General features: G+C 41.7%; 1 protein-coding gene across 2 annotated transcripts in view; it reads left to right on the plus strand.

The window, feature by feature from the left end:
- Nucleotides 1-21,882: 21,882 nt before the first annotated feature.
- The window catches only part of ZRANB1 (zinc finger RANBP2-type containing 1), a 55,824-nt gene continuing 52,122 nt past the window's right edge, over nucleotides 21,883-25,584 (plus strand). Inside the window, exon 1 of one of the 2 annotated variants that reach the window (XM_087725956.1) lies at nucleotides 21,883-22,020. The gene's annotated coding sequence lies outside the window, so the exon portion shown is untranslated. The remainder of the gene's footprint in view (nucleotides 22,021-25,584) is intronic. The other variant, XM_087725955.1, reaches the window with a different exon arrangement.

The raw sequence follows: 25,584 nt of genomic DNA on the forward strand, positions 1-25,584 counted from the left end.
CAATCCCTTTACCAACCTTTCCATATCATCAGTTTCCTCCAACCAAGACTTTCTCATTGTGCTTTCTTTCAACCCACTCATATATTTGTCTTGCAATTTTATCCTCATTCAATGTCTCCATGGGATCAACCAACTTCGTGTATTTCTCTTTTAAAAGTTATTTACGTTGCAGATAGTCTTCCCTTACCAACTGCTCATTCACAGTTACAACAGTGTTAAAAAAGGAGATTCATGGCTGATCCTTAAAGTTGTGACCACTGCAGTATACCCCATGGTCCAGAGGTGGGTTCCTACCAGTCCGCACCTATTTGGTAGAACTGGTTTGTCAAATCTACCGAACCGGTTAGAAGAGGTTCCACCAGTGGACCCGGAAAGCAGGCCACACCTACAGAAGAGGTTCCAAAAATTTTTGAAACCCACCACTGGCTTGCAGCATCCTACGGTCATATGATTGCTATTTGTGACATGACAGCCAGTTTCTGACAATTCATGGGGTCAGCCAGCAGGAATCGCAAATCACAGTCACACTTAAGAACTTCAGGTGATTCTCTCAATCTCTAAAACTGATAAACTGACATTGTAAAGCGTAGTCACTTCGTGTTTCACTTTACAACTGCATCGCTCAGTAATGGAGTTGCTGGTTGTAATTACAGTTAGTAAATGAGGACTTCCTGTATATTCAATCCACAATCATTCAAGGCCATTAACTTTTAATTCTATGAATTCAGGTTTTATTATTTTTACTGCATGTAATTTATTGTTATGTTTCTTCTACAATACCCATCCCTTAGTTCTACTAAACAAACTAGGTATAAGCATATTCTTATATACAAACATTTTTTGGGGGGTTTGGACGACAAATATTCACTCCTTGCAACAAACCACATACCAATTGTCTTTCCATCAGCATCTGTGCCTCTTAAAATTTCTCCATCCATTTCCCCATTTTTACTGAACATTCTCACTAAACACATATTCATTTATTTGGCCTAATTTTTCATCTTTTATGCTAACTTACAATATTTCAATCAATTTTCTCTGTCAAAAAGAAATGTCTCAGCCTTGGATACATTAATTTTCATAACCCTACTTCAAACTGCATCATTCAGTCTACATAACATTAACTGTAAATCACTAACATTCTCAGCCAACTACATAGCACTAGCTGCATAGAAATACAAACATTCACCTCTAATATTTCCAAAAGAATTGCTTATACATTTATTCATAAACGCAATCAAGGTAACATCATGTGCCCTTGTCTTTTCTCTGTTCATGTTGAACCATTCTCCAAGCATGGAATTTATTTTTCTGCATGATTTACTTCCATCATATTGCTTTTTTTTTGCATTCAGCAACCAATCTAACCCCCCCCCCCAATTTGTGCAAAACATTCCATAAATCACCCTTATTTATCGTCACATACTTTCTTAACCACAACAGGCACACATAGTTGTTCTTTCTCACATTCTTTTGTTCACATTTCTAAGAGCCGAGATGGCGCAGTGGTTAGAGTGCAGTACTGCAGGCCACTTCAGCTGACTACTATCTGCAGTTCGGCGGTTCAAATCTCACCGGCTCAAGGTTGACTCAGCCTTCCATCCTTCCGAGGTGGGTGAAATGAGGACCCAGACTGTGGGGGCGATATGCTGACTCTGTAAACCGCTTAGAGAGGGCTGAAAGCCCTATGAAGCGGTATATAAGTCTAACTGCTATTGCTATTGCTATAAATGACCTACTAAAGAGCAAAATTCAGATTTAACCCCCCAAGTTTCCAAACCGTGAGATGTACCAGAGGTGGTGCGTGAACAAGCTTTTGCAATAAATTCCCCATTCCCAAAATTATGTTGCATTGTTTTCCTTATTCATTTGAGTTCATTTTGGTGTTTTTATTTTAGAGGAGGTGTGTGTATTAAGATTACACTAAATGGAGTTCTGATAGTAAAAGTTTAGGAACCCCTGACAGACATCACGGAGGTCATAAACTACATATTCCAAGTATTTATTTATTTAGCATATGGCATATTGTACACGGACTAGCAATATATATTAACATTTCACCTAAATTAGTAAAATATTGATTAATTAATTTATTTATTTATTACATTTATATGCCTCCCTTTTCCCCAAAGGGGACTCAGGGCGGCTCACAATTCAATCAGTGAAAGGAGGTACAGACAGGGGGATAAAAAAGACGAGACATAACAATACAAAATTTAAAAACACACAACAACCATACCATTCGAGAAGGGGGGCAAAAACTCTTTAGCCCCAGGCCTGTCGGAACAGCCAGGTTTTAAGGGCTTTGCGGAAGGCCTGGAGGGTGGTGAGGGTTCAAATCCCCACGGGGAGTTCATTCCAGAGGGTCGGAGCGGCCACAGAGAAGGCTCTCCTCCGGGTAGTCGCCAGTCGACACTGGCCGGCGGATGGAATTTGAAGGAGGCCTAATCTGTGGGATCTAACAAAAAATGTAAATTTTAAAAAGATCTGCAAACCATTGAAGCACAGCATCATTTATATTTTTAAAAAATTCAGATACTGGACCAGTATATGGCCTCAGTTTATAGCCAACCACGATGTGATCCACAGTTTGATGTGAGACCCCATCATTAAGGGGAAGATACTATGCCCCATTTATATAGAGAAAGCCCTTCATGGTATTGGACCTGGGTACTTGAGAGACCGCCTGCTGCCAATTACCTCCAATAGACCGATTAGATCCCACAGATTAGGCCTCCTCCGAATTCCATCTACTGGCCAATGCCGACTGGCGACCATCCGGAGGAGAGCCTTCTCTGTGGCTGCTCCGGCCCTCTGGAACGAGCTCCCCGTGGAGATTCGGACCCTCGCCACCCTCCAGGCCTTCCGCAAAGCCCTTAAAACCTGGCTGTTCCGACAGGCCTGGGGCTAATGAATTTTTGTCCCCTCTCGAATGATATGGTTGTTGAGGGTTTTAAATTGTAGTATTGTTTTGTTCATGTTCTTTTTTCTTATTTGTACCCCCCTCCCCCCGACTTGGTTGTGAGCCGCCCTGAGTCCCCTCCGGGGAATAAGACGGCATAGAAATATAATAAACTCAAACTCAAAGTCTGGCCCCTTTTTGTGGGGTCATTTCAGAGGTGGGTTGCTCCTGGTTCAGCCAAACCGGTAGAGATAATCTGGCCTGGGTCGCAGAACCGGCAGCAACCCAGGCTGGCAACACCTCTGAACCAGTCTCCGTTGGCGTTGCTGGCATTTTGTTCATTACCTTTTAATGGTCTTTGCACATGCGCACAATAATTTTCAGTGAACTGCGCATGCACAAGCAACACGCAGCGCGAGTGAACCCGTGCCAGTTCGCTTAGGAACCCACCTCTGGGTCATTTATATGTCTTTCTATGTCTGGGAGTTCAATGACCCATCTGGCTTTCCTTTGGGAATCAATGTTAAAGTTGTTGGGCACACATTGTGCAAATGCCAGTTGGAGCTTCCTGGATTTGAGTCTTCTGGCTGATAAATGAGGAAGGCCAGCATGCACCGATAGGACTGAGTTGTTCATAATTTTTCCATATTCTCTCACTAGTACTTCTTGCCTTCGTAAGGCTGGCAGTGCTATATGGCTCAGAATAGGAAACCAGCAGGTGTCCAAGTATCTTTCACCTTTCAATCAGAATTTTGTCAAACACTTTCTCAGGCACACTTAGTGTTGTGGCCCGGCAGGAGCCATTGGAGCTGCCGCCAGACTCCGACAGCGAGGGGTCTTATGAGTCGGCGCTGGAGGAGGTGGAGGACCCTGGACAGGGTGCCGACTCCGAGCAGGGCGAGGAGAGACAGGTTGGCCACCAGGTGGCGGCGGAGCCTTGGATCAGAGGGAGAGTTCAGGAAAACACTTGTGAGTTGTTTCGGGATGCACGCCGTCGAAGGGCTACTCGGCAGAAGGAACAACTGCGTAATTGTAGGAGATGATTACGCTCAGTTGATGCTTATTAAGATCCTCTCCTGATTATAAAAGAGACTGTTTGTGCCACGCCATGTTTGCAGGAGTCAACTTTCACGATTCAGAGAAACCAACTTGGAGAAGTGGTTTGCTGTGAGAGCTTGTTTGCATTGCCTAGTTTTGTAGGACTTGCTGCCAGAGTGCTTATCTCTTTGTTTATTTTCGGCTTGCAGCCAACGAGAGTCTGGACTGATTAAAAGTATTCTTATTTACGTTTGCTTGTGGCTTTCGTTCCTGCACGGAGAAGAAGGGTCAGAACAGTTGACTATAGCTGAATACTGAACATAGATCAGCTCAATGTTAGCCAAGTGAAGAAAATGCTGTAATCCATTCAAGGGAAGCTGACTAAAGACACATCACTTAATTCTGTCTGACATGAACATAGACTCACTCTCCCTGATTTATCCAGTAATCTGATTAGACAATCGGTGATTTGGTTTGCTCTGGAAAAACAAACAAAAAACCCTTGCTCTGTAAACAGGGCAAGAGTTTCCTGCTATCGTGCAGACAATTTGTGTGGCTACACGGACAGCTCCAGTCAACTGATACAATTCCCATCCCTGTGAAAATGCTTTATAACAGGCAGTGTTCGATATAGAAGGGTGCTTGGCATAGATTGCTTATATGTAAATGGCTTTTATAAGTCCTCATGAGCTACAACAAAAGCTATTATTGGGTAATTGCCCAGAAAAATTAAATTCAAATAAATATTAGGTCCCCTTTACAGCCATCCTGAAACACAATATTGTGCTAACTCTACAACCTATCATAGCACCCTGACTGTAGTATATACCTCTTCAGAGGTGGGTTCCTACCAGTTCGCACCTATTCGGTAGAACCGGTTGGTCAAATCTACCGAACCGGTTAGAAGAGGCTCCACCAGTGGACCCGGAAAGCAGGCCACACCTACAGAAGAGGTTCCAAAAGTTTTTTGAAACCCACCACTGCCCCCCCCCCACACACACACAGGGGGAGAGAGAGAGAGAGAGAGACTGACACAGAGAGAGAGATAAAGAGAAAGAAAGGATAGGCCATGATTGAACTTTTGAGTGGCGTGTTGGGGACTGTACAGGTAATCCTCGACTTATAACAGTTCATTTACCTGAAGCTACAACAGCGCTGAAAAAGTGACTTATGACCATTTTGCACACTTACGACCATGGTTACATGATCAAAATTGGAATGCTTGGCAGCTGACTCATATTTTATGATGGCTGCAGTGTCTCAGGATCAAGTGTCACATTTTTGGGAACTTCTGACAGGCACAGTCAATGGGGAAGCCAGATTCCCAACAATCGTGTTACTAATTTAAGAACTGTAGCGATTCACTTAACAGCTGTGGCAAGAAAGGTCGTGAAATGGGGTAAAATTCACTTAACAGGTGTTGCTTAGCAACAGAAATTTTGGGCTCAATTGTGGCCGTAAGTTGAGGATTATCTATGCTCCATTAAGGGCAGGGAGAGGAGAACAAAATTAAATTTGATTTAGTTGCATTTGAACTTCATTAGATTTAAATTAATGACGGTGATATTATTCCCAATCATCACCTAATTAATATTTAACATTTAAAAATAATGTTTGGACATCTTTTGAGAAGCTTTGGGACAGGAATTCTGATTTGTGAATAACTACCAGCTAAATGGCCAAAATGAAAAAGGCTAATTTGTAGCTTTGTTTCACAAATATCTCATTGTGGTATTTTAAAAAAAATACTTTAACATTAATTGATATTTAATTCAACGTTGAAATTGTCTTTTGAACAGCACATTAGAAGCTTTTGTATCCATGCATGAAAAGGCTTAAGCATTGTGACTTTCACAATCAGCTAATCTCTTCTGTCCTTGGGGATCCCATTCTCCAGAAATGTGGAGCGTTTGTGATAGTGCATTGTGAAGTACCCGTGGTTCACCCATGAGGCCAATGTTGAGAAAAGACACAGACACGAGCTTTCTCGGGATGGAGCGACCCAGATTTGGGGTCTGGTAGCCCCTTTTATTGAGATAGAACAAAGGCAGGAGGAGCAATCAGCATGTGATTAAAGCCTGTCAAAGTACAATTGCTAATCTACTGCTCAGGGAAGTTCTGTCTATATATGGTCAAATCCTGGGCGTCGTTGGATAAGGCACATGTAGAGTGAACTATCAGGATGTTATGTTAGGCACTATCAGGATATCAGGATGTTATGGAGTTTGTTTCCTGTGGTTCAGCGTGGCTGCGCATGCCCTGTTATGCTCTGGGCCATGGGTGACTGCCACACCTACACAAGGAGTTATGTGACAACAGTGCATGTTTAAAAAATAAGTTAGAATGTGCAGGAATACAAGGCTTGTATCTTTTATAAGCTCTTCTGTCGTTGTTTTTTTTTTTTTTTTTCAGAATTCAGCTTGGGCTTTAAAAAAATTAGAATTCCTTTAAGGAGTTCATGGCTTTGTCTGTAATGTGTCTCCTTAAAATTCTTTTCAGACCTTCATGGAACTCTTTTAAAAAAATGCAGTGGTTTAAAAATGGGTGGTGTTCTTCTTACCCGTTGGAAAGTTCTGAAATATTCCTTCCAGGGTCGCAACAGTACTCCAAATAAGTGAAGATTTCTAGGCCTTGGAACAAAATACCCAAACACCAGATGCCTTCTGTCTACGGGATGAGACCGGATTATCACTCTTGCAGTATATAACGAATGCCAGAACTTGGAATATTCTACCCTAAAAAAAATATTTCACTTCATCCTATTGATGTTTGTATCCAATTTCAAAACAGCTGAAATTGATGGAAGACAAAAACTTGGACTTTATTTAATTTTTTTGCCATCTCAAATAAATGTGCCATTAATCAGGGGTTTCTTTTTTTCCAGTAGAGTTTTTGGAAATCAATTAATTTAACTGATTAAGAACAGTATTTGAGATGTAGACATTCTTCGAGACCTAAAAAGAATTACTTTTATATACCGCACTATCTCCCATTTTCAGAATAAGTCCAGGGCAACCAAGTGAAAAACACAGTGTTACTCTGACTTTAGTAGTTACTTACAGACTTTGCCATGGTTAATTATATTTGCTGATATATCCTCCTCTTTGTAACTATTAAGAGTATATCAGGGGTGGGTTTCTCGCCCCGTTCCAACTGGTTCGGTTGGAACGAGGCCGGCGGCGTCCTCGCACATGCGCGCCACGCGCGTGTGCATGCGCGCTCCGCACGCATGCGTACTAGCGTCTGTGCGATGCTCCAGCTGCTCCTGGAGGATCGTGCAGGTGCTGTATGCGTCCTGCGCATGCGTGGAAGCGCAGAATTCGGCAAAACCGGGTAAGGAGCGGGCGCGGGGGGGGGCTTCGCCGTTCCCGGAAGTTACTTACTTCCAGGTTCGGCGACCAACCGGATCGCGGGGACCGCCGTGAACCGGTTGAAACCCACCCCTGGAGTATATATACCCTAATTATACCCTAACCTTTTTTGAATTCAAATTTCACCTTCTTAATGTAGTTTAAAATCACATTACTTCGTATTCTTCAAGTATATAGTAAAACTGATGTTACAACAATGGAATCCTTTTCTTGTCTGAATATAAATTCAATGTACAATTGAGCCAAATATAGCTTTTATTTTAGTCAAGAAATTTTATCCAGGAAATATCTAGACAAGGCATGTGACAGTGAAGTGTGAGGCATGCACTTAGAAAAACTGCAAAATATTTCTTCCAGCTCATTTTGAATGAAAGAATAATAAGCAACCGTTTGAGGAAAAAAAAAGGTTTCACATGTTTCATCAGAAACACACATTTTTGCAAACTAATATAGAATAAAAAGCACCATCTTTATATATATGAAGGTTCATTTAATGCTCTGCTTTTCAGCAATATGGTGTTTCAGAACAAGGATCCCGTGATATTAAAAGATTTAGGGGAAGATCTAAAAGAATTGTCTTGAAAGATTTTTGTTTCTAAGAAAACTGAAGAAACCATGTATGATCAACATGATATGCTCCAGACATTTCATCACTCACAAACAGACACTTTCCTTCATCAAATGGACAAAGCAATACTCTTAAGTGCTTGCTGATTTCATGGACATGTTAATGGATTTTTTTTTGGCAGCAATACACAAGTGGTTTGCAATTGTTTTCTTCTAGAATGCCTTTTCTCAACTTCCCAATCTCGGCTACAATCCTGATGTTTCCCATCCAATACTCAGCAGATATTTTTAAATCACTAAAGGTTGACCGTGTTGGCTTTAAAATTACTCTTAGACTGCCTGGAAGTTATTAGAGGTAACAATTTAGGAGCAAAACAGGTTTACTACCCAGTAAAGACTGCCTGTGGTTAAAATGACTGGACGCAATTTTTATTTTTAAAGAAAAACACATAGCTATGTCAATTTTTTAAAACTGACCTAACTGTGTCTTGAGAAAGCCTCTGTCTCAAGGGAACACAATAACATATTATAAAGAGGACTGTTAGAAAAATATCACTAAAACAATTTCCATGGTGGCTGAAATTATGGTATATAGAAGCACTTTGGGGGCAATTCCTCTCTCTCAGCCAGAGGTGGGTTCCTATTCCTATTCGGTAGAACCGGTTCGTCAAATCTACCGAACCGGTTAGAAGAGGTTCCACCAGTGGACCCGGAAAGCAGGCCACACCTACAGAAGAGGTTCAAAAAATTTTTGAAACCCACCACTGGCAAGGATCTTGTAACTTGACAGTTTTAAGACTTGCATGCTTCAATGCCAGAGTTTCTGAATAGCTACTTGGACCGACCTAAGTACTAATTCATAATTTCATATCCGGTCACATGGGTGGCAAGCCACTCCCACCTGGTCACATGGGTGGAAAGCCACTCCCACAAAGGAGGCCACACCCACAGAGTAGGTTCCAACAATTTTTGAAACGCACCACTGCTCTCGGCCCAACCTATATTACACACTAGTTGTGAAAAAACAAGAAGTACAGACCAATATATATTCTGCCTTGAGCCCCTGTACAAAAAAGCGGAATATCTATTTAATAAATGCTGCTTTAAGATAATGACCATCAGATATAGAATTGTGGAGGCAACTTAACTAGCAGCTAGTTTAAAAACCAGAAAAGCTGGAAACCATGACATGAACGGATCTGTTCCAAATTAGTAGCAAGGAAAGGTTTTTTTTAGACGCAGGTGTAGCTGCATTTTTAAACTGGATTAGAAAAGTACTTTAAATCTTATTTAACTACAGTATTTAACTAGTATTTAGCTACAACAATAGTAGCTCCATTTATATCCTAAAATGGTAAATCTTTGACTCATTTAATTATTTCAGTTCTTGCTCTGATAAATATAATTCAGGGTAATGAATGCCCAATATTAAGAAGAAACCAAGTAGGTGTATCAGGTTACTTAAAGTAGTGTTCTATCAAAGAATTTTTAATTCTCCTTTTCTCCTTCGAAAGGAAGGAGGCATTTTCGGTCCTTGTCAGAGATTTGTTGTCTTCTATAATAATATCTTCGCTTCACCCACGTAACACCTATCCTCCACGAGCTGCACTGGCTACCTGTCGATCTCCGGATACGCTTCAAGGTGCTACTTGTCACCCATAAAGCCCTCCATGGTAGTGGATCTGGGTACTTGAGAGACCGCCTACTGCCAATCAACTCCATTCGACCAATTAGATCTCACCGATTAGGCCTCCTCCGAGTTCCATCCGCCGGTCAATGTCGACTGGCAACCACGCGGAGGAGAGCCTTCTCGGTGGCAGCTCCGACCCTTTGGAACGAGCTCCCCGTGGAGATCCGTACCCTCACCACCCTCCAGACCTTCCGCACAGCCCTTAAAAACTGGCTTTCCTGTCAGGCCTGGGGCTAAAGATTGCAACCCGCCCGAATGGTATGAATGTTGTGTTTTAATGATGTCTGTTCTATATGTTAAAAGTTTGTCCCCCCCCCCTTTTTAAGTTGTAAGCCGCCCTGAGTCCCCCCAGGGAAAAGGGCGGCATATAAATAAACTTAAATACAAAAAAAATACAAATCTTCCACGTTTCTGGCTAAAATTTCTATTGAAAGCTAGGTCGAACAAAGCTGCTTCTGATGTCATAGATTCATTCACGCCTGTTACAAAGATTAATAAAGTTAGTATCATAGCAATAAATCTATCTCATCCTATGCCAACACAAATATAATTGAGTACAAAGGACACATTAGGGTATTTAGGCCTACACTTCACTTTTAGAAAGGAAGAAACATCTTGAAGTCTTTTAAGATGAATATTTTCCTTTACTTTACAATCAACCATTTCTATGAGACCATTACATTATTATAGCTTTTGGATCGGTTGGTAGAATTCCATTGGAACTTTATGTCTCAAGGTTATAAAATAGTCTAATTTGCTGTTCAGTGCAACTACCTGAATATTCTATTTAACTTTTAGAACACCAGTAGCATCCTGCTGAATTGGGGACCCCTAGTCCAATGATGACGAACCTTTTTTGGCTCGCATGCCAAAAGCGGGGGAGCGCAGGGCGGGGGTCATGCACGGGCATTGCCACACATGCACATGTTTCCCTCCTCTGTGCGCATGTGCGCACGACCAGTGCTCCCCCCACTTTTGGTGCTCTTTTTTAGCCCTCCCCAGGTTCCAGAGGCTTTATAGGAGCCTGGGGAGGGTGAAAACTCCCCGCCCCCACCCCCGGAGGCCCTCCGGAGGCTTCAGGAGCTTCCCTGAAGCTTCCAGAGCGCAAAATACTGACCCTTCGGGCAAACCAGAAGTTTGGGAACTTCTAACTGCTATTGCTATTGCTAATAGCAGTTAGAAGAGCCAAGGTGGCGCAGTGGTTAAATGCAGCACTGCAGGCTACTGCTAGATCAGCAGGTCAGTGGTTCAAATCTCACCGGCTCAGGGTTGACTCAGCCTTCCATCCTTCTGAGGTGGGTAAAATGAGGACCCAGATTGTTGGGGGCAATATGCTGACTCTCTGTAAACCGCTTAGAGAGGCCTGAAAGGCCTATGAAGCGGTATATAAGTCTACTGCTATTGCTATTGCTATTGCTATATAATATGCTGACTCTGTAAACTGCTTAGAGAGGGCTGTAAAGCGCTGTGAAGCGGTATATAAAGTCTAAGTGCTATTGCTAAAATACATCTAAGCAGTAAATTTACTATATTTGGGCTGCAATTGTTATGGTCCATGAGAAGGCGTTATGGGTACTATAGTTTAATTCTCTTTTTTTAGGTTCCAGACAAAGATGACTGACTTTACAGGAAACATTTCTGACAGGTATGTACACTTTTTCTGGAAAGGATCAAAAAAGGGAATATGCCAGAAAGAAGACTGCGGAGCTATTGGACTGGAAATTTTTCATCTGGCATAATCCCAAATCAAAGCGTAATCAACAATAGATCTGGTGCCAGTGATAGTAATGGGCTCCCACTGGTTTTGTGGGGAAGTGGTTAGAAAACAAAAGCTGTCTGCAAAGAGAAAATAGAGCTGCAAACAACATTCCTCCCTGATTTCTGCTTTGCTGGCAAGAGTTCAGGAGAATGTTGGATAAACCAGTTTCGCCACCAACAAGATAAGCAAGATTGCACTGCCCATTTCCTGATTTTAATAGCAGTAACACTTATATACCACTTCACAGTGCTTTACAATCCTCTCTAAATGGTTTACAGAGTCAGCATATTGCCCCCAACCATCTGGATACTCATTTTACTGACCTTGGATGAATAGGTTTAGGTTTAGGTAGTTTATTTATATGCCGCCCTTTTCCCTGGGGGGACTCAGGGCGGCTCACAGTTCAGAAGGAAGGGAGGACAAACAGATTAAACACATAAGACAGTACATCGTTAAAAGCACAACATTCATACAATTCGGGTGGGGTTGAGATCTTTAGCCCCAGGCCTGTCGGGACAGCCAGGTTTTAAGGGCTATGCGGAAGGTCTGGAGGGTGGTGAGGGTACGAATCTCCACGGGGAGTTCGTTCCATAGGGTCGGAGCTGCCACCGAGAAGGCTCTCCTCCACGTGGTTGCCAGTCGACATTGACCGGCTGATGGAACTCAGAGGAGGCCTAATCTATGGGATCTAATTGGTCGAGTGGAGGTAATTGGCAGTAGGCGGTCTCTCAAGTACCCAGATCCACTACCATGAAGGGCTTTGTAGGTGACAAGTAGCACCTTGAAGCGTACCCGGAGATCGACAGGTAGCCAGTGCAGCTCGCGGAGGATAGGTGTTAACCTTGAGTCGGTCAGGATTGAACTCCTGGCAGCACTGCATTCTAACCAGTGTGACGCCACAGCTCCTTAATGTTTCTTTAAGTCAAGGAATATTAAGTATCTTCTGAAATTGGGAATCCTCTTCATTAGAAGTGCCTAACATCAAGAAGTAGAGGTAATTATTGAACTGTAGCAACCAGATCTAATCCTGTACACTGCAAATGTCCCAATCTTGTAGTTGAATATTTTCATATCTGGCACAATTGGAGGCGACCAGATTCTATAGAGCAGAGTTAATGTAAATCTTATCCTGGGTTACAGGATCATAGAACTGTGGAACTGGGATGAATCACAAAGTTCATTTAGTCCAACCTCTACAATGTTCAATGAAACAAGCTATTTTTGAGAAGTGACTATCCAAGCTTCTTATACTTAGTTATTATTACTGGTCCTAGTTTCTGGGGCAATAGCAAAGAGTTTCTGATTCTCTTACAGCACCCTTCTATGCAGTTGAACATAAGCACTCCCCTTAGCTTTCAATTCTCCATACTGAATCTAACTTCTCCATAGTGAACATCCCTAGTCTCTTTAACCTGTTTTCATAGCGCGTGTAGTCAAGTCCTGAATGATCTTTGTTGTTCTCCTCTGAATCTGATGTGTTACTATCCTTCTGAAGATGTAGTGCTCAAAACCATGCGCATTACCACTCATGATGTTATAAGTGCAGAAGAGATGGGAATAATGACTTTGATACAATGCTGTTTCAGATGTAGCCCAGAATTGCAACTGTCCTTCTATCAGCTATCTCATACACCTGACTCATGTTAACGGTTGTAAATGACTAGGATCCCACTGATTAGGGTCTCTGACTCATGTAGCACCATCAGCACCCTTTTCAATGCGGTTATGCAGTCAATTGTGGATCCACCTTACCATAGTGCCACCTAACTGTTCTGTCCCCCCCCCTCCTTCGCTCGTTCAAAGATGACAGGCAGACAGACTTAAAAGGAAATAACTTTATCAGTCCCTGGCTCAGACCGGCTGTGAGCCCCAAATGAACATAAATAAAGTCTCTGGCAAGAAGATAACAGAATGCAAAACAAAAATCTCTTACGGCAAAACCAGGTGTCCAACAAGAAAGCAAAGCACTTCTCCAAGTGTCTCTCACTAACAATCCACGACCAATGATCAATGAACGTTGACTTCTGCAACCAGGGCGTGGCGCCATCCATCCTTTTATCACCAGAAGACGACACTAACGAGCCCCACCTGCATTGTTAATCTTGCATCCCGACTCAACTCACAGCAAACTTCTGCTGAGTCACAACACCTAACCACTTTAATATTTTGCCAACGAGAATATCATGTGAACCTTCTCAAAATCTCTGTTGGAATCAGGGTAGATTATATCCATAACTTTATCCTTGTCCATTAAAATAACTACTCTGTAAAAAGAGACAAGGTTTTTCTCATGTGGCCTATTTTTTTTAAAGAAAAATCTAGCAATCATGCTGTTACCTTCAAGGTGGTTACAAATGGCATGTTCATTATCTACTGCAACATCTTTACAAGTATTGATATTAGGATTACATATAAATCAGTGGTGGGTTTCAAAAATAGTTCGAACCTACTCTGTGGGTGTGACCTCCTTTGTGGGAGTGGCTTGCCGCCCATGTGACCGGATATGAAGATTCCGACGACACTTGTCAGAACCACCTTAAATTACCTCACACACAGCCCTGGCATGCATAAGAATAGGATGTAAACTTGTTTTTTAAAAGGCATCTTTGGTTTGCGTTAAAACAACTTCAACACACACAATGTTCTGATTGCACCACAAACGCAGTAGTCATCCTTACCTTTCGCAGAGGCACTGAGTTTTATAAATATGAGCATGATAGTGTAGAATAATGATATCCAAGGACCAGTGGTGGGTTTCATGGTGGAAACCTCTTCTGTAGGTGTGGCCTGCTTTCCGGGTCCACTGGTGGAACCTCTTCTAACCGGTTCAGTAGATTTGACGAACCGGTTCTACCGAATAGGTGCGAACTGGTAGGAACCCACCTCTGATATCAATTATGACTGATATACGCTTCCTTTTTTGAAGTTGGGGGCGGGGGGAACCACATATGCTTTTTCCCAGTCCTCTGGCTCCTTCTCCAGGATCCTTCAAAGATAATTCAAACATCCTGACAACTCTTCAGTAACTTCCTTCTATATTCTAAAGATATTTAATTGAATCCGGGGACATGAAAGCATTCAAATTAGCAAGACTTTTTTGCCCACATCCTTACTAATGTGCACTCTTCTTATTGTGTTTGTTCCTAGTCTAGGCCACTCAAATCACCATTTCCTGTGAATGTAAAGACAGAGAACTGCTTTATAAACACTTTAAATACAATTATGTTGTGAAATAACAGATGCTTCCATTCAGTTTAATATAACTTGCATTTAGAAGTTGAAACCTCTCTTTAATTCCATCTTGTTACATAACTACACATTTTGCTGAAGTATAAAAGAATTACCAACCCTCTAAACATATGGAAGTCCAAACAGGAAAATCAAGTGAAAAGGTTTTCCCCTCCTAGAGTTTTATTTAGAAAATAAAGTATTCAAGTATTAAGAGAGATGGTGACCACATTAAAAGAAAAGTATTCAACAGTGTGTGTGTGTGTAGAACATGAAAAGGTCAAAGATGAGACAAAGAGAAGATAAAAAGCAAAATTCCAATAAGCTAAACTGAAAAGAATGGGAAAGTACAGAAAAGCAAAGAATAAAAAATAATTAAGAGTAAAAGATTTAAATCTGTGAGATTTATTTCATCTATTGTAGTAGTTTCCAGTTTTTTCGGTACGTAAAATTATTCCCTCCCCATGTACATTTGCTCATGCTGAATAACGGAGATAAAATAAAATAGCATTGAAATTGAAAAATTAAGCACAGGACAATTATAAAGGTGAATATAAACCAAAAAATTCATTATGGAAACAATTTAGCATTGTGGATTAACATGCATAATGGAATAAAACAATGATTTGAGTCAGGTCTGATATTATTGAATTTTTTTAAAGAAGTTATTTTTTTCAGTCAAAACTGATGTTTCTTTTATTTAGCACATGGAAATGCATTGTTGGCAGATGGTAGCTAACATGTCAAAGGAAGAGCAGAACGAATCGGTTCACCGACAAAAGGGCGAATGACAAAACCGCGGTGACAAAACCGCGGTGACAAAACCGTGTGTTCTAAAGTGCTCCGATGAATGAGCGCTGAATCGCACCGACAACAGCACGGCGACAGAAGCGCACTGTAAAACTAAACCTAAACCTAACCCTAAACGTAACACTAACCCTAACCCTAAACGTAACCCTAACCCTAAACGTAACGCTAACCCTAACCCTAACCCTAACCCTAACCCTAAACCTAACCCTTACCTTAAGTTAAATCGGCTTTCTGTCGACGCGCTGTTGTAAAGCGCCCTTCTGTCTTTGCGCTGTTGTTGGCGCGTTGATGACATCACGGTTTTAGCGACGCGGTTTAGTCGGGCGCGGTTTTGTTGTTCGCCCTTTTGTCGGGTCACGGAATGAATCCATATATATTTTGAAAGATGTTGCATTAGTGGGTCTTGTAATAGTGATGCCTGGCAAAACACAAGGCCAGAATTGTGATTGTGATTTACTGCAGATACCTTGTGTGAATGGGCAATCTGGCTGCAAATGAGTAGCTATTTTAGAGTCTGGTGCTGATTGTAAACACAGACAGACTTACTGCCCAAAGTATGGAAGAGGAAATTATAGATGGGATGGATTCCTTTGATCTATGTAACACTTTGTCATTTTCTTTTTCAGATTGATAAGCAAAAGTAATTTTGTGTGTGTCCGAAAGTGCCTTTTTTGGTGGGGTTTGAAAGTATGGATATTGTAACCAAAGAAATGCTTTGCTGATGGGTATGCTTAAGGGATGCTTAAGAAAATGAAGTTGCTTCAGAGACTGATCTTGAAATTTTGGACACATGGGATTATTAGAAAAAGGAAACCAAATTTAGCTATGAATAATGGAATTAATGAACAGAATAATAAACTGAGGTATAATGAGATAAAATCAACTATTCAGACAATTAAGATCTGAACTTGAGGGACTATTTTAGAAAAGTAAATTTGAGATAGAAATATTAGAATTTTAGCAGTTGTTTCCTAGGTAACTGCATGATACCTTCACAATACATGCAAACACAAAGCAGAGAAAGGATTAAAGTGTACGCTTAAATTACAATGCATTTACAAGTGAGGATATTTAAAAAAAACAAAAAACTCAAGGGCAGTCCCTTAACGAAGGCAAAAGCAGAATGGACCCATGTTCAGAGACTTTGAAAGACTGTCCAATGAAATTTTGTTTCTCCCAATGACCAATAAGATCACACAGGTTGGGCCTCCTCCGGGTGCCGTCGACCGGACAATGCCGGCTGGCGGCTCCCGGAGGGAGGGCCTTTTCTGTAGCTGCACCGGCCTTGTGGAACGAGCTACCTGCAGAGATCCGGACCCTCACCACTCTCCCGGCCTTCTGTAAAGCGACCAAGACTTGGCTCTTCCGGCAGGCCTGGGGCTGTTGATTAATTTCCAGCCCCACTTGATGGAATGGATGTTGTATTGATTTTAATTCTGTATTTTTAAATATTTTAAATGCTTTTACTTGTTGTGAACCGCCCAGAGTCCCTAGGGAGTGGGCTGCATACAAATCTTATTAAAGTTAAAAGTTTGTCGGTTGGAAGTTCCTCATCAGCATTACAGGAAAAGAATAAAGGTGGATAAGCTTCATGAAAGTAGGAGAGCATTTTTGGAAAAGTATGATCTTCTGGGATTACAGTAATTCCTTATAGTAAATATATCAGCAAATTTATTCAATTCATCAATAGCAACATTGACTGTCAGCCTCTGCTTCGCTGCTGCTTTTCGGCTGCCATTGAAACGGGGAGGAGGGGCATGGTATTTGGGAGGGGAATCATTATGTGCTGGAGGATTGTTATTAGAAGCTGTCCTGACCATCTATCTGCGCATGTGGCAAGGAGGGGAGTTTCCTGCCAAGGCCAACTGTCCAGCATTCCACCCTGATGATGCTTTTTGAAGACATCTCCCACCTGACAGTTGGGTGAATTATTATTGGACTATGAAATGGGGTGTCAAGGGGAGGGGATTGCATTATACATAGATTGTAGATTGTAGATTTAATTTATTTGTATGCCGCCTTTCTCCGGGAGGGACTCAGGGCGGCGAACAACTCAAAAGGGGAAAGGGGATACAAACACAATACACGTAATTAAAATACACAAGAGTCATACAGCCATACAAGTCGAGAGGGGAGGGAAACTCATCAACCCCAGGCCTGCCGGCACAGCCAGGTTTTGACGGCTTTCCGGAAGGCCTGGAGAGAGGTGAGGGTCCGGATCTCCGCGGGGAGTTCATTCCAAAGGGCCGGAGCTGCTACAGAGAAGGCCCTCCCCCGGGTGGTAGCCAGATGGCATTGGCTGGTAGACGGAACCCGGAGGAGGCCGACCCTGTGCGATCTAACGGGTCTGTGGGAGGTAATTGGCAGCAGGCGGTCTCTCAAGTACCCAGGTCCAATACCATGAAGGGCATGATATCCATTGCATTATACATGATATCCATTGCGTCAATTTACTCAGACTCAGCTTTGCTTTGCTACTCATCGTTTGTAATTAGTAAAAGTACACTTAATTCTAAGCATGGAGTCGAGTGGTTTCTTTCCTGATTATTAAATGAAGGAGCACCTGACATTTATATGTAAATTAGAATCCCTAACATATAATGTACTAATTTAAAATCTACATTTCTATATCACCCCAGAATATACAAGTCATCCCTGCACTGTTATTTTGATTCTGGCTGCAGTTGGTGACCATGAGATTCTAGCAACCAGTCAATATAACTGTTTTCTTTCTTCTCATAAAGACTACTTAGCAATAGCAATAGCAGTTAGACTTATATACCGCTTCATAGGGTTTTCAGCCCTCTCTAAGCGGTTTACAGAGTCAGCATATCGCCCCCATAGTCTGGGTCCTCATTTCAGTTCAGCGGTTCTAATCTCACCGGCTCAAGGTTGACTCAGCCTTCCATCCTTCCGAGGTGGGTGAAATGAGGACCCAGACTGTGGGGGCGATATGCTGACTCTGTAAACCGCTTAGAGAGCGCTGAAAGCCCTATGAAGCGGTATATAAGTCTAACTGCTATTGCTATTTCTATGGTACTTATTTAGTCTGTTATACATGGGGCTGCCCTTGAAGAGCACCCGGAGGCTTCAACTGGACCAGAATGCGGCTGCGCTGGTTATCATGGGGGCACCTAGGTGCTCCCATGTTACACCCCTTTTAGGCGGCCTGCACTGGTTGCCGATTGTCTTCCGGGTGCGATTCAAGGTACTAATTATGACCTTTAAATCGCCCCATGGCTTAGGCCCAGGGTACCTGCGAGACCACCTACTGCCACCAGTAGCTTCCCACCGTCCAGTGCGATCCCACAGAGTTGGCCTCCTCAGGGTGCCGTCAGCCAGACAGTGTCGGCTAGCGACCCCCAGGGGGAGAGCCTTCTCTGTGGGAGCACCTTCCCTCTGGAATGAGCTGCCCCTGGAGCTTCGCATAATCCCCGACCTCTGATCCTTCTGACGCGCCCTAAAAAGTTGGCTTTTCCAGCAAGCCAGTCTGGCCTGAACAAAACAAATTATTGATCATTGTTAATTTTAATTCAAATTTTTCTTAAAAAAATGTTATTGTCAATTCTAATTGGGTTTGTTTGGGATATTCTATTTAATTTTTTAAAAAACTTTTGTATTACGTGTTTCTTTTAATGTTGTACGCTGCCCTGAGTCCTTGGGATAAGGGCGGCATATAAATCTAATAAACCTAGACCTATATTATGTAGTATATATTGGAGGTGGTGACCTTTGAGCTCAGCAAAATTTCACTTTAATGCATGCCAATTAGTGTACATTCAAAGTGACAATAAAGCTATTCTTTTTTTTAGATTGTTTTAGATTTTTTTTTGTTTTAATAAATTTTTATTTTAAACACATAAGCACATCAACAGAAACAAACACATAACTTAAAAACAACATAGGAACAATAAGTTCCATCGCATATCATACCGCAGTTCCGAATCGGTTTCTTTGCAGTTAGTGTTTTCCCTACTATACATTTCTATTTTGCGTTCATAATCTCCTTATTCGTTATCCATTTTTATGTACAATTCTTTATTTATTTATACTTAGCCACTTATCATGACCAAATATTATTTACCTATATTATGCTTTATATTTTTACTGTCATTTATTCTCTTACATACAGTTATAGATATACATTCACATAACTATTTTTTTTCTTTGCCATTCTTATATTATTATTATTCCATTTGAAAAGTTATAAGGTATAGTTTAAAATGCTTTGTTTACCATCCTTTGCACCTGCTAAGACACCACCTTGCTTTCTCTTTCGTTTCTTTTCTCCCTCCCTTCCTTCTCTACTTCCTTCCTTCCTCCTCTCGGTCCCCTTCTTCCTTCCCTTACCTCTTCCCTACTCCTATCCTTTTTCTTCTCCTTCCTACCTTCTCTCCTTCTCTTCCTTTCTCTTCCTCCCCCCTTCTTCTTTTTCTCTCCGTTCCACCCACCTTCCCTTACCTCTTTCTTCTTTGAGTGTCAATGAATTATGCATTCATAATCTCCTTGTTCGTTATCCACTTTTATGTACAATTCTTTATTTATTTATACTTAGCTACTTATGACCAAATATTATTTACCTATATTATGCTTTATATTTTTACTGTCATTTATTCTCCTGCATAGTTATAGATATACATTCACATAACTATTCTTTTTCTTTGCCATTCTTATATTATTATTATTCCATTTGAAAAGTTATAAGGTATAGTTTAAAGTGTTTTGTTTACCATCCTTCGCACCTGCTAAGACATCACCTTGTTTTCTCTTTCGTTTCTTTTCTCCCTCCCTTCCTTCTCTACTTCCTTCCTTCCTCCTCTCCATCCCCTTCTTCCTTCCCTTACCTCTTCCCTACTCCTACCCTTTTTCTTCTCCTTCCTACCTTCTCTCCTTCTCTTCCTCCCTCTTCTTCTTTTTCTCTCCCTGCTACCCACCTTCCCTTACCTCTTTCTTCTTCCCTTACCCCTCCTCCACACTTCTTCTTCCTCTCCTACTTTTTCTCCTTCTCTTCCTTTCTCTTCCTCCCTCTTCTTCTTTTTCTCTCCGTTCCACCCACATTCCCTTACTTCTTTCTTCTTCGAGTGTCAATGAATTATGCATTCATAATCTCCTTTGTTCGTTATCCACTTTTATGTACAATTCTTTATTTATTTATACTTAGCTACTTATCATGACCAAATATTACTTACCTATATTATGCTTTATATTTTTACTGCCATTTATTCTCTTACATATAGATATACATTCACGTAACTATTCTTTTTCTTTGCCATTCTTATGTTATTATTATTCCATTTGAAAAGTTATAAGGTATAGTTTAAAATGCTTTGTTTACCATCCTTCGCACCTGCTAAGACATCACCTTGTTTTCTCTTTCTTTTCTTTTCTCCCTCCCTTCCTTCCTCCTCTCCATCCCCTTCTTCCTTCCCTTACCTCTTCCCTACTCCTACCCTTTTTCTTCTCCTCCCTACCTTCTCTCCTTCTCTTCCTTTCTCTTCCTCCCTCCTCCTCCTCTTCTTTTTCTCTCTGTTCCACCCACCTTCCCTTACCTCTTTCTTCTTCGAGTGTCAATGAATTATGCATTCATAATCTCCTTGTTCGTTATCCACTTTTATGTACAATTCTTTATTTATTTACACTTAGCTACTTATCATGACCAAATATTATTTACCTATATTATGCTTTATATTTTTACTGCCATTTATTCTCTTGCATACAGTTATTAGGTATACATTCCACATAATAATAAATAAACAATAAAGCTATTCTATTCTATATTTTGGGTGGAATTGGGAATCTCACTCCCTTCTGTACACCCAATATTAAGCGGAGGGATCAGAGGATGAGAAGCCTATGTCAGGACTGCAACGGGAAGGACAAGGCTGCAGGGAATAAGAGCTCTGAATTGATAAGGGCTGCAGCTACCAGTTCATGGGGACGACTCTCTATTTCAGGGCGCAAAACCCGAAAAGGCAACGGTAGAAAAAGCTGCTTGTCCAGCAAGAAAGATGGTTAGAAAGTGCGTGCGGAGCGCGTGTGCGCATGCGCGTCTCTCCTCTTTGCCCCCGGTTTAAAAGCCCGGAGAAGAGATTAAGGATTAAGAGTTCTCGAGCATCCTCACAATCAGCGCCCCCCCCCCCTTCGCCAAATTGGAACGACATGACATCAGCTGTTCGTTTTCAATGAGTCGCTCTTCCATTGGCTGTCTGGGCCGCGCTCCTTCGGCGAATGAGCGCGCAGCAGGGCCGCAGGCCGGGCGGACTGACGTGCTGAGCCTCCAGTCACTTTTGCCGTATGGGGGTTTATTTTGCTTTGGGCCGCTCCAGCCGCCGCCATTAGGCGAGCGGGGGTTAGATTTACAGGGCGGGCGGGATCGCCTTGGCTCGTCCTTTTGGCTCCCCCCCTCCCTGTCCCGTTCGGGTGGTAGCGTCCTCCGGCTGACTACGTCCTTCGAGCCACCCCCCCCACACACAAGGAAGATACCATGTCCTGAGCCGGGGGGAGGGGGTGGGTGGGGGAAAGCAAGCAAAGGAGGCCGCAACTAGCCGCAGCTTGCGGTACGGCGCAGTGCATGGGGTGGGTGGGATGTGGATGAGGGGGGCAGGCGCCAGCTGCTGAGGAGACGGTTCGCGGGAGCCAGGGACAGCCTTGCAAGGTACGGAGAAGCCTTCCCTTCCCTTTCCTCGGGCGCCCCGCCATGGGAGGGGGATATAAGAAGGCTTTTCACCACAACTTGGAAGGAAAAACAAAAATAGTCTCCGGGTGAAGCCGCCTTTTAACGCCTCCCCTTTATCATCCGCCGCCACCCGCCGGTCCGGGTCTGAACGTGAGGCAGTTTTTGGGCCTCGGAAGGAGGAGGAGGAGGCGGCGAAGGCTCCGGTGGTCCTTGAGGGGAGCCACCTCAGCTGCTCCTCGTTCCCTTCCTGGATCTTACCTGAGTCCCGGGCCTTCCCTTCCCCGCGTTGACAGGCTTGCCGAAGTGAGGAGAAGCCCCAAGGCCTTTTCCCTCAGGGAGGGAGCGGTGGCGGGTGGGGGGGCTTCATCAACCCCCCCCAATAAACAACACCCCCCCAAAAAAATCCCCCATTACGGGCCGAAAATAATTCCCTTCGGCCTCGGCGCCTTGTATTTATTGACTCGTCCGTCAAGCTTTCCAGCCAGCGAGCCGTGGGATGTTTCTAAAAACTTCCTTACTACGGTGGGGGGAGGTTTGACTTTTGAGGTCCCTCTGAGGGGATTTGGGGGGGGGGAGGAGGAGAGCGAGGTCGGGATCCACTTGGTTGGGATCCACTTGGTCGTGAGCTCTCCGTCCCTCCCCACTTCCTTACTACGGTGGGGGATGTTTGACTTTTAGGGTCCCTCTGAGGGGATTTTGGGGGGGGAGCGAGGTCGGGATCCACTTGGTCGGGATCCACTTGGTCGTGGGCTCCCCTCCCCGCTTTCTGGGATCTCCCGGCACCTGCTGAGGGGAAGGGGAGGGATGGCTTTCTGTTGCAAAACTCGGTTGTTTACGAGGCATTTTGGTGGTTGCTAGCGACAGGAGTTGGCTTTAAATATTATTATATGCTTGCCGATCATGTGTCCTTTTTTTAAAAAAATAAATAAATCATTTATTTATTTGTTTTCAAAAAAAAATTATTTATTTATTTTCCAAACATATATTGTAAAAAAGTATATCAGCTGGTTACAAAAAGCTTTCGTGCCTCTCTTCCGCCGTCATCAAATATAATTCGTATTAATTCAAATGTCTTAACTCAAGATATTTACTATGTTGACATCATCATGCCTCCACTTTTATTTGACTATAGTTATTTAAACGTCCTTCATCCTAAAATGTATCAAGATTCAACCCATAATCACATGCTGGTGTTTCATTTACTTATTTGTAAAATCCTCCATTAACATTAACATCCTCATATCCTGTTTTAGCTAAACATCCATAATATTTAATACCAAAGTTTTCTAATATCCTCCACGTATATAATTTATTATTATTATTATTATCCTTTATTTAACTATATCCTATATCCGATCATGTGTCCTGAGTCACACAACTCTTCGGCTTTGGGGAAGCCACTGGATAGGGTAACTCTTGTTTACCTTCGATTGTGTTTGTGTGTGTTTGTGTGTGTTTTCTGATGGGCAGTGCGCTCTCTCTGCCTCTTATCGCTTCTGTATTTAAAGAGAGGATTTAGTACCGCAACGTTTGGATTGCTGCTGCTTGTAAAATACCCTGGGGGCCTTTTGTGGTGTCCAAGCTTTAATATAAATAGCATTTTCCCAAAATTACAAAAGAAATTACTAAGAATTACAAAGCACCAGGGAGAGGACAGGTGCTTCGTAATTCTTAGTTATCTACCTTCAATGCTGCAGTATCTACTTCTTACTACAGTGAGGTCATACCTCTGCTGTCTCCCCCCCCCTTTCCTCTGTCCTTATTTGTAGCTATAACCGGTCTATGTGTATTGCAAAACAGTTTGCTATAAACTGTTGTAGGTACAGAGGTTACAATCCTTTTTTATCATCGCTTAAAGTGACATTGGTATTACTTTTGTGCAGTCAAGTAGGGTTTTTTTTAATTATAAAAAAAATAGGGTAGATCTTTGATTGGTTCATGTTTACAAACCGCATCAAGCCAGTGTGTACTAATAAGTTCAAGCTTTAAAAAAAATAAACACCCTAAGGTTCTTCTAATATTGCAACAAAGGGTTTTTTTTTTTAGAGGTCATTCACTTTAGGGAATGCCTGGGCTACAACACTTTCCGAGGTTTACATGTTTCCCTTGCTGGTTTTGTTTGTTTGAGGATGTATGTTATTTTGTATATTTTCATTTTTTAATCTTATAATATTTTCTGGCATTTTAATAACAGTCTCAGCATGTTACCTATAACTTGTTATATAAGGCAATCTCTTTTATCTTAGCCGTCAGTATAGAAGTTTGGATAAGCAGAGTGATCAAAATATAGTTCGGATACAATTGTAGGGTTCTGTAGTTGTATGAATGTTCTTATACTAAGAGATGCCTCTCCTCAAACTCATGGGACCTGACATAACTTTCTTACTTTATACATTCTGTGGCTCTGGAGGCAATATTTATCTAACTCTTGTATTAGTGGAAAGATCATGAGTTAGTGCCATTAAACAATAACAATTATTTGTTTACAGCTTTACCATTTTAAATACCTTATTTCTTACCATTATAAAACTATTTCTGTTTTAATAGATAAAGTAATAATTTAGGAAACTTCTTTTTTAATTTTTGTTTTCAGATGATTCTGCTTATGAAGTTCTATTTAATTGGGAGTTTGTATTTTGATTCCCACTGATTCCGAGATGTTCACAATGACAATAGATGACATCCACTGATTTACTGAAAATATCAGTTTACCAGGATATTTGTATTTCTATGTGAAATATCATAAGATCTTGACATTTATAGCCTTATATTTTCATTACTCAAATTATTTAGGAACCTGTTAAATTCAAAGAAATTATGCAATAGTATCCATCAGCTAGAAAGGTTCCTGATGCCTGTAATAAGATGTTGTGGAATCCTAGTACATTGAAATCACAAAGTAATAAGTAAAGACCATAATTTATTATTCCAGAACCAAACTTTTAAAATTATTTTTATTTGCTATTTATTTTCTGCCCTAAAATTCATTGAAAATAATTTTTATAGGAACAAGGCTGAGAAATCAGAATAAGATATAATATAATATGAAATGCAAATAAAAACAATAATGTTATATAAATAATAGCAATAGCAATAGCACTTAGACTTATATATTGCTTTACAGTGCTTTACAGCCCTTTCTAAGCAGTTTACAGAGTCAGCATATTGCCCCCAACAATTTGGGTCCTCATTTTACCGACCTCAGAAGGATGGAAGGCTGTGTCAACCTTGAGCCTGGTGAGATTTGAATTGCTAAATTGCAGGCAGCAGAAATAGTCTGCAGTACTGCATTCTAACCACTGTGCCACTGTGGCTCATAGTAAAAGAATTGCAGCATTAAAAGGAGAAATAACTACAATATTTTTCAATAACAAATGGCAAGGAAAAACAATTCCACCAAACCAAGAAAAGTAATCATAATGTACAACTTGTAATCCATTCCAAAGAACTCCTTAGAGAACCAGATCTTGACATCTGAAATATTTAATGTTTGGATTGTGCATGCCTCCGTAAGCAGAGCTGAGGCCAGAAACAAATCAGGCT

Source organism: Thamnophis sirtalis, unplaced genomic scaffold (genome assembly GCF_051295495.1).
Source record: "Thamnophis sirtalis isolate CommonGarterSnake01/CBP01778 unplaced genomic scaffold, rThaSir2_p1.2 scaffold_11, whole genome shotgun sequence".
Classification (NCBI taxonomy): Eukaryota; Metazoa; Chordata; class Lepidosauria; order Squamata; family Natricidae; genus Thamnophis; species Thamnophis sirtalis.